Below are 8,031 nucleotides of genomic sequence, written 5' to 3' on the forward strand. Positions count from 1 at the left end.
GACTTCAAAGTAGGAGGGCAAATTATTCAAACTGTGAAATATGCAGATGACCTTGTGTTAATGGCTAAGGAAGAAACTGTGCTACAGGGCATGATTGATAGACTAATTGAAATTGGAAGGTGCTATGGCATGGAAATGAATGTGGAGAAAACAAAAGTAATGAAAATTTCAAGACAACCAACCCCAGTCACAATAAAGATATACCAAAAGCAACTGGAGAATGTGAAATGTTTTAAATATTTGGGTAGCTTGTTAACAGATGATGGAAGGTGTACTAGTGAAATTAAATCAAGGATTGCCATGGCAAAAGCTGCATTTAGCAAGAAGAAGGATTTTTTTACCAGCAAATTGGACTTAAATTATAGGAAGAAACTAGCGAAATGCTACATTTGGAGCATAGCTGTGTATGGGACTGAAACATGGACACTTAGGGCAGTACTGGTTTTTAAAAACCAGGACGATGGATAAAGTCCAAGAACCCAATATATCAGTGTGTTATACACCTTCGCCAGAATCCTATAGTAACTACTCAGGGCAGTAGATCAGAAACATCTGGAAAGTTTCGAAATGTGGTGTTGGAGAAGGATGAAGAAGATCAGTTGGACCGATTATGTGAGAACTGAAGAAGTGTTAATTAGAGTCAGTGAGCAGAGGAATATCCTACACGAAATAAGAAAACGGAAGGCTAATTGGATTGGTCATGTTTTACGCAGAAACTGCCTTCTAAAAGAAGTTATCGAAGGATAGATAGAGGGGCGGACAGAAGTGACCAGAAGACGAGGAAGAAGACGTAAGAAGATGCTGGTTGACCTTGGGGACAGAAGAGGATACTGTCATTTGAAGGAGAAAGCTCTAGATCGCATTAAATGGAGGAATTGTCTTGGAAGAGACTGTGGACCTGTCGTCTTGACAGAATACTGATGATGATGATAATGATATCTGTGATCCGATATGGACGGCTCATCAGATACATACCAGTTACTTACCAGGTTTCCTATGTCGTTTGTCCCTAGTGTCAAATCAATAACCTCCTTCCTATTGCAAACCACAAAGGTGGGTTCATTACCATGGTTTAGAATATTCAGGTTCGAACACAATAGAAATTCCATAAAGCTCTCTCCTCTTGGTTTAGTACCGGTGCTCCCCCACAAGATGTGGTGCGCATTGGCATCACACCCAATGATGAGTTGCTTCTTCCTCCTACAGCAGTAGTCTGTGATGGCCCTCATTTCCTTAGTTGGTGGTGGTTCATCCGAGTCGTATGGAAGGTAGACTGAAGCAACAATCTGCTCCTTCCTGCCTTCTCGATATGGGTATGTTGTATTCCTAGTACAGAGCTCCAGCAAAGGCAAGGCATTAACATGATTCCTGGTATAAACACAAGATCTTGCATTATTACTGGGTATAATAGAGAAAACTGTTCCCCTTGTATTATTTAAGCCCCTTATTCGACCCTTGTATAACCAAGGTTCCTGAATAAGTGCTATGTCTGCCTTACCCTCAGCCAGCTGTTGGCACAGAGCTGCCGTGGCAGCATTGCTGTCGTGTAGGTTGATCTGAAGAAATGTAATGATGTTAGTGATCTCTCCCAAATGGGGAGGGGTAAATTTCCATCTTATGTCCCTCCCCGTCCTCGGACTGGGTTCCGTGTGAATTGGTCTCCTGATCCGCTTTGCTTTGGTCATCCTGGGGGTTGGGGGTGGTTAAGTGGGTATCTCATCCTCTTCCTCCTCAGAGACTGAGTAAGAATATACTGTATCTGTCACAGGTACTGCCTGGCGCTGAACCTAAGGATCATCCAGCACCTTAACAGTTCCCTTTGAGAATCGTTTAATATTTTGTAACCGGTCCTTTGTATAAGAGTATAAGAGTCCCGGTCTATGAATAAGATAAGCCTCTGACCTTTCGACTCAGTTTTCTTATCGAGTACCCTCCAGTTCTAAGTATGAAATCCTGGATTTAGGTCTGTAATCCATTTCAGTAGCTCTTCCTCTTTCTGGGCAATTTTGTCCCTAGCTCGAAAAGCCACTTTAACAGGCTTGGCCTCGTTCTTGGCATCAGTAGCCTTCAGCCTGGCTCCTGATTCCAGCCTGTGGTTGTCAATGGCTTTGGTGAGCCACTGACTAGATTGTTGGTCGGCACATACATAGATAAGTGCACATCTCACTAGTCTGTAGGATTTCAGGTGTGGTAGTTCTCCTTTTGAAATCCTACGTAACACCTCCCCTAGTGCTTCCAGAATGGAATTTTGGTAATCTTCGGTAAGCTTGTCCTCAGAATAAGTTTCCTTTATATTGGTCAGAGCCTCCTTGTAAGTCCCTCGTCTCTAAGCGTCCCTGGGCCTTTTCGGAATTCTGGCCGTTCTGTAGGGGTACTGCCCTCCGACCTTTTCCTTTTAAATGTGCCGGTGAGGGTTTCTCCCTGCTTGGAGGAGCCTGGATTTCCTTGTTGCTGACTGCCCCCACTTCCTGCTTTGCTTCCCCAGCTCTTGCCTTTTTCAACTTCCGTCTAGTGCATCCAGACAAGGCTTTTTTTTCGCTAGACGAGGTCCGCCTACTCCAGAGACTAGGTGTCCAAGTCCTTCTCCTGCTGCAGATGTGTTTGAAGTATTAGCTCCCTGCAATATTGTGTCAGTACTACTGACCCCCAGGAGTGTTTTTTGGGTTTTACCTCTGGCGGCAGGTTTTGAACCATTAGTTCGTCCCTGCCTTTGGCTGAAATTTCAAAAGCAGGATCGCTGGTTGCAACTGGGCCCTTTAATATTTCACCAGAGCTTCCAGTCCGGTGCTGAAGCATTTCTCGTAGGGATCCCTTGTGGGGTGCCCTCTTCAGTTTAAGGTCTTTACGACCCGTTGTTAATTTTGTTCCTTAATTATTTCGGTCCCGCGAGTTATGAGGACTTAAAAGATCACCACCCGCAGAGCCCCATACGGGTGGAAGGCATAAATACAACGGGGTGCTGCCTGGTGTCCTGAGGAGATCGTTCAAGACACTGGCTAATTACTCCCCAGTGCCATGCAGCCCTCAGCACGATGCCTCACACCTTGGCTTAGGTGGTTTGGTCCTGTTGTGAATGAAACCCTCACAAGCCTTCAGGACCAAGAGTGCCTGTTTGGGGGGGGGGCTATCCCAGATGACATATGGGAGTGCGATACTAGTTGTCATGAGGTTGCTACCAGGGCATCCTACACGAGGTAAGTCGTCCCTGGCCTTGCTTATGAGCTCCCCTATTCCCACCCCTCCACATGGGTTGATCAAACCGTTTTAGAGTGTTGAGCCCTAAGGCTTGCGGCACCTTGTCGTTACTCTAGGGAGACAACTCAAATAGCCGTAGCTACCCCCATAGGAGTGCTCTCCCGCACTCGTCCTGGGTACATCGTAATGAAACCCAAGAGTCATTATGCCGCCGCGTAGGAGGCTCCTGTCATAATGCCATTGCCCTATTATAGGAACTTAGCCGCCAGCCCCGGTATGTCATACTAATCCAGATCCCGAGACTGTCGTTGCCCCGGGGGACCACGAGGAGGTGCTCCAAAGCTGTGTCTCAACGCATCCCTGGTCTATGATACGTCCCCACCAAAGACACAGCCGTAGTTCGGCCAACCTCATTGAGGATGGCGTCATTACCACCTGTACCATTTGACATAAGAACGTCACAGTTACCCCGGGATCAAACCCGGGCCGCATTTAGTATGTGTACTGCCGAAGTGAGTACATATTAAAATTAATTAATAATATAGAGGTTTGGCTTATATTTACCGGAAAAGAAGCAGTGAAAGTTTTTACTGAGACGGGTATTATGAAGTGTATGCTTAATCGAAATAATTCAATATTCTTTCCACATACATTTACTTTTCTATATTAAAACAAAATTTACAGTTATAAGTTTTTTCACTCGTATATTAACCAGTAATGCCATTTGCGGCCAAAATATGTGCATAATTATAAAAAAAAATATATTGTCACGTGTTGGGTATGTCACGCGACAAATAACTTCACGTNCCTCGGTAAACACGTTTCAAAGTGTAACAATGGAAGATGTGTCTGAGTGGATGTAGCTCGTTGCTAGACAACAGTCAGCGCTCCAATGAAATCGCTGGCTAGGAATCACATGACTAGTGTTTTCTGTGTTGTCCGTGCGGAGATTATATAACAAAAACCTGTAGCGGAAGCTACATATTGAAGAAAGAGGCCTGCTCAACGCAAGTCAGTTTGGTTTTCGTGCACGTCACAGCACGACATTGCAATGTATGAGGCTGGCGGACCACGTGACCCTTAATTTCAACAATAAAATGTCTACGGCTGCAGTGTTCTTGGACATCGAAAAAGCCTTTGATACCACGTGGCACTCAGGCTTGCTGTTTAAATTATCAAAATTGGAATTCCCCAACTCTTTGACCAAGCTTATTGGGTCCTTTCTCTCTAAACGTAAATTCAGGGTCTCTGTTGAAGGCGAAATGTCAACGCCAAGGGAAATGCAAGCAGGGGTGCCACAAGGTTCTGTTCTTTCCCCTACTCTCTTTAATTTGTATATAAATGATGCCCCCCATACACAGGGCGTTCACCTGGCCCTCTTTGCAGACGACACCTGTCTGTATGCGACAGATCGCAAAGAGGGTTTTATTGTTAGAAAACTCCAGCGCGGTCTCAGCTCAATGGAGACCTGGTGTGAGCGCTGGAATATAAAAATTAATGAAGATAAGACTCGGGGGGTCTACTTCTCTCGTGGTCGTCGACCGCCTGAGTCTTGTCTTACTCTAAATGGAAGAAACATTCCATTTGTAAATAGTGCAAAATATCTAGGTGTAATCTTCGATAAGAGAGTGACTTGGAGATTACACATAGAAATGATCGAAGCCAAGGCCTTCAGAACATTCATTAGAGTGTATTCCCTATTCAAAAGTGAGCGATTGAGCGCTAACATTAAACTGACCCTCCATAAAGCTCTTATTAGATCCGTAATGACTTATGCTAGTCCCGCCTGGGAGTTTGCGGCAGACACTCATCTAGTGAAATTGCAGCGCCTGCAAAACAAGGTTCTCCGCACGATTGGCAATTTTCCAAGGCGCACACCGGTCCGCGATTTGCACATGGCATTCAAAATTCCATACGTTTATGATTACATAACAAAATTATGCAGGCAACAAGCAGAAGTCATACAAAATCATGATAATGAGAATGTTCGCAACATCGGACAAGGCGAAGCCCGACACAGAAAGTATAAGAGGCTTAAACTTGGCGGCGGTCAGGCATACGACCGTTCAAGTGACTAGACTGCCGTGATAGCTAATACTATTAGGATATTTATTTATATATATAAAAGGGCATAATCTGCTGTACCTAGCCTGGACTGACGGAGGCCGTGTAAATATTGTACATTTATATAAGTATGTATTGCAAATATGTGTAAATACAGACAATGGACAAATTACTACAGACTGACTAACAAATGACAGACCCGACCTCTCGTCAGAGAGGGCGCTACACATGGACAGGACAGTAACTTTCATACAAAAGAAATAACTGCTCATGAGCCCCAGCTGGGGCTCGACACCAAGACAGACAGACTGACTTACCGTCAGTGGTAACGTGACTCTGACTCTGAAGCTACAGGAAATAGGGCATAATCTGCTGTACTGAGCCTGGACTGAGAGAGCCCTTGTATATATATTTATATATATATTTATTAACATGTTTAACATGTAAAATGTAAATAGTCTTTAGATTAGACAAATGACTTACTCCTGCAGACAATGACTCAGACAAAAGACAGACCCGTCCTCTCGTCAGAGAAGGCACCTCACAATAACATGACCTATACTGTCAAATAATAATATTTATCCGATCATAAGCCCCACAGTGGACTTGACATCAAGACTGGCTGACTGACTGACCGTCAGTCGCAATATGACTTTGACTACGCAGAAGGCAGTGCAGTGTAGTTTAGAGTCCAGGAGAATTTTTAGTTGAGTTCCGATGTTCCAGGGTGATTGAACAAGAAATGGCAAGAAGACTTCACAGTGATTTCAAGCGATAGTTTCTGTGTTGAGATCCGTTGCTAGGAGACGACTAATGAAGACGGAAAATACTAGTGCCTATGCAAAGGTGAACTGGAAGGTGTGTAAATTAACGATAACGCAGTATTGATTGTAATTAAGATAAACTGTAACCGAAGTCCTAATAAATCCAATCATTTGAACTAGAACCCTTTAATTTCGTACACTCCTACACGTGACAATATGTATATTTTGTACTTCACTATCAACACTTTACTGAAGTTACCTACTGAATTTGCTATGCATTCAAAGAAATATGAAGGGCGATCTTACCGTGTTTTACAGTGCCCTAGGGGGAAGGGTCAGTATTCTAGAAGGTTATAGCATTGGCCATTCTTTTTACGTGTACACGTGTCCTATTCCGAACGGTTTCCGAGATACAGCTATTTCACTGTAGAGTACACTGTTCACTGTACAGACGAGCAACACACCATGTTCTCAAACGAGTTGCTAAGTGCATTGATGTTGACAGTGGAATTTTAAAAAATATGTTATACTAGGTAAACTGTACCAATTTTGAACCTGAACAATAAATATCGGTATTAGAAACAGTATGTAATATATTGTGATATGTTGCGCAATGGAGGACACCCCCTACCTCCCCCAGCAGTGACGTGGCAGATCTGGCCACGGTAACGTAGCAGGTGAGTCAGCGCTCTGCCACTCCCCCTACTGTGAGGTGGCACTCAACGCCGCTGTTGATACGGGCAACAGGCAACAGCGAACGGAATAAAAGCCGGCTGAGCAGCAAGCGAGAGTTAGTGTGTGTTAAGGAGTGGCGCAGTGAAATATAGCAGCCGCCGAAGACGGTTTGTGTGTGATCAGTTGTTAGCGTGTGAGCCGGAGCAACACGGAGTATAGCAGCAGTCGCGGAAAGAAGAACCGGACGCTTTGGCTAATCAGCGACAGTTTGTAATAACTGAGAAGTAATTGGGAGTGTGTAACACAGTGACACTTATATAGCTCCCGTACTGTGAATACATGTAGACTACTGAAGATTGAGTGAACAGATAATTGCGAATAGGGTTATAAAGTGTGAAACCCCGCAACAGTATTATAATCAATTGTAGTTACGACTTTTAGGTTGCTAAATAAACCAATTAAGAATCTGAACGGCGTCTTCAGTAACGAAACATGTTACACTGGTGTCAGAAGTGGAATTGGACTTACACACGTGACCAACAAGTTTCGAACTCGAAACACGTTATCAACAATTTTGGAACTGTACAGTGAAATAGCTCTGTTTCGGAAAAACGTTTGGAATAGGACACGTGTACATATATACGTTTCTTCCTTACAATGGTCGATACTGTGACCATTCGTCTTGGGAACCCAGGGCTAAATCACCCGGTGTGTGACGCTGCTCATTTTCAGGACAAAAGTATTTAAGACGAGCAGCGATACACACACAGAGAGCCTGCAGAGAGTAATACATGAACGGTGCTGAAAACAAGAAATAGTCGCTGCAGCACATGTAGACAAGAGCAGGTATCTCTGGCATTTAAAACTTTAAAATTTTGATCTTTCAGTTTTAGAAATTTTAAATTTTAAACTGGAATTCGAAAATCAAATTGACGGGCGTGTGTTGGCGAAATTTTAAACAAAACTGACAGGCTGATGTTTTATATTTTGGACTGTGTGCAGTGTGACAGCTACGTAGTGAATAAAAACACCTAATGAGTGCTAATTACGGCCGAAACATGTAATGTAGAGGAAGAAAAGACAAAGATCTACAACCAAATAAATTGTTGCATTCACGACGGCATTTGTAATATTACATATAGACCCAAATTTTCCTCTGGTACAGGACCATCAGTTTTAAAGTGATATTTACGGGTGGAATTATTTATGGTCTTCTTGAAGGGTTGCTGTGCAAGGAAAAGTAATGGTCAAATTTCTAGAATGACTGCCAAATTCTGATTATAGGCTAACCGGAAGTAACTGTAATAATCTGTCCCTGTTTCAGTAAATGAAA

The sequence above is a fragment of the Cryptotermes secundus genome, unplaced genomic scaffold (genome assembly GCF_002891405.2).
Source record: "Cryptotermes secundus unplaced genomic scaffold, Csec_1.0 scaffold933, whole genome shotgun sequence".
Lineage (NCBI taxonomy): Eukaryota > Metazoa > Arthropoda > Insecta > Blattodea > Kalotermitidae > Cryptotermes > Cryptotermes secundus.